At 41.3% G+C, this 2,001-nt stretch overlaps 1 protein-coding gene across 3 annotated transcripts in view; it reads right to left on the bottom strand.

Moving 5' to 3' along the window:
• The window catches only part of Ppp2r5e (protein phosphatase 2 regulatory subunit B'epsilon), a 165,270-nt gene that overhangs the window by 120,772 nt on the left and 42,497 nt on the right, over positions 1-2,001 (bottom strand). The gene's annotated exons all lie outside the window — the stretch shown is intronic.

Here is a 2,001-nt window from a genome sequence, read left to right as displayed (position 1 = left end):
AAAAAAAAAACTAAGCTTATTCCTATTTTAAGGCATTTTGAAAACTTTTTTCCTTTTTCCTTTTTTAGACCAGGGTCTCATGTATCCCAGGCTGGCCTCCAACTTACTTTGTGGCCAAGAATGACTAGAACTCCAGATCTCCTTCCCTTCGCCTCCAGAGAGCTTGGACTACAGGCATATACCATAACAAGTACTTTTATGGGTCCTAGGGCTCCAACCCAAGGTTTGTAAATGCTAGACAAAAGGTACTTAAAAATCTTAAGATGATGCTTTATCTTACATTAAGTTATTTATTTGGGGAGGAGGAGAGCGTGTGCAGGTCAGAGGACAACTTTGGGGAATCAGAGGACAACTTGCAAGAGTTGGTTCTCACCTTCCAACATATAGGATATTTCACATTAAAAGTAGAGCAGAGGTGCACACCTGTAGTCCCAGATATCAGGATGCTGAGACAAGCAGAATTCTTGAACTCACAAGTCTAAGGCTAGACCAAGCAACAGAGTGAGACCTCTGCCTCAAAACAAAAACAGGAGGTGGTCAGCATATACTATATGTAGTACACAATCAATCCATCGATGTTATGATGTTGATAGTACAGCAAGGCAACACATGAGATGGTCCAATGAGCAACATGGACTATACATCAAGAATCATATAAATAACTGCAAGAACCACACAGGAGAACTGGTAATGTTTTTAAGTTACCACATACACAGAAGTTTTCAGGAAGGCATCAGGAAGACTAGACGAAAAACTTTTCAGGAAGCCCACCTCCTGAGCTGAGCCCTATGGAGACAGAAGACCTAAGACTTTCTTTGGATAACTGAATACAAAGGTGCTAAAGTCATCAAGAACAAACGGGTGTGAGGCAGCAAGCTGGGAACAGGCCAGTTATTCCACGTGGGATTAGAAAAAAGCATTGGGGATCTTCCAAGTTCATGTCTAGACTGTGGCTCCCAGCCCAGCCATCTGGCCTGCACGTCCCCAGGTAAGATCAAGAAGGAGGAGCAGCAACTGGAACCAATTTCCGAGGAGATTCCTATGCACACAGGACTTTGCCAACAACTGTTCCAGGGCAAGAAGGCAGCAAAAGAAATGCAGTAAGGGCAAAGGCTGTGCATTTAAAGCACATGTGAACACTGCAGGAAAACACTGCTAACACTTCCCACTATTATCTTGTCCCAAAAGTACTTCAGTGTATTACATATTTAAGGAGTTTCACATCTGAACATCATACATAACCTGTCTCCTCTTAGGTATCATGAAACAGTAAGAATTGCATAATTGCTTTGAAAGTCTTTATTTAAAAGGTTCACGTGGCAGAATCGGAGGCAAGCCACTCGGGAAATATCCCAACCAACACCCCAAATGTGTTTTGCTAAGAAAGGCCTGCTTTAAAGAAAGACCAAGACAGAAACAAACTCTTTGAAGTTCTGATTAAGCATGCATTTCCAAAATCACATGCCTCTGAGCCCCACATCTGAATACCTCAGTTTGTTAGTCAGAAATGAGATCTGTTGGAAGAGTGCGAGAAGCTCCAAATAACTCTCCAGGTTACTTCCAAGTTTCCCTTCCAAATGAAGAACCAGTCACAGGTACAGACTGTTCCTGCCACATCACCTGAGCAGATTCCTGTATCTATCGAAGACCTATACATACTGTTCAGAGTCTAAACCTTAATGTTCTGATTTCTCCAAGTACTCCTTATGCTTTCTTGGCAAACAGTTTTTCTTGGCATCAGTTTTAAAAATCTCCATCCAAGAAGTCAATCAAATAATTCTTGAGAGCAAATTACTTAGCAAGTAAAACATTTGGAAGAGTGATGCATGTGGTGGCAACACGCCTTTAATCCCAGAACTTGAGAGGAGGAGGAAGGCAGAGCTCTGTGAGTTTGAGGCCAGCCTGGTCTACCATAGCGAGTTCTAAGGCTACATCATGAAAGACCCTGTCTCAAAAAATAAATAAATAAATAAATAAATAAATAAATAAATAAATAAACAA

This window comes from Nannospalax galili, unplaced genomic scaffold (genome assembly GCF_000622305.1).
Source record: "Nannospalax galili isolate Female #2095 unplaced genomic scaffold, S.galili_v1.0 scaffold144, whole genome shotgun sequence".
Classification (NCBI taxonomy): Eukaryota; Metazoa; Chordata; class Mammalia; order Rodentia; family Spalacidae; genus Nannospalax; species Nannospalax galili.
The sequence above is the reverse complement of the archived record's forward strand: the minus strand, read 5'-3'. Positions and strand labels throughout refer to the sequence as shown.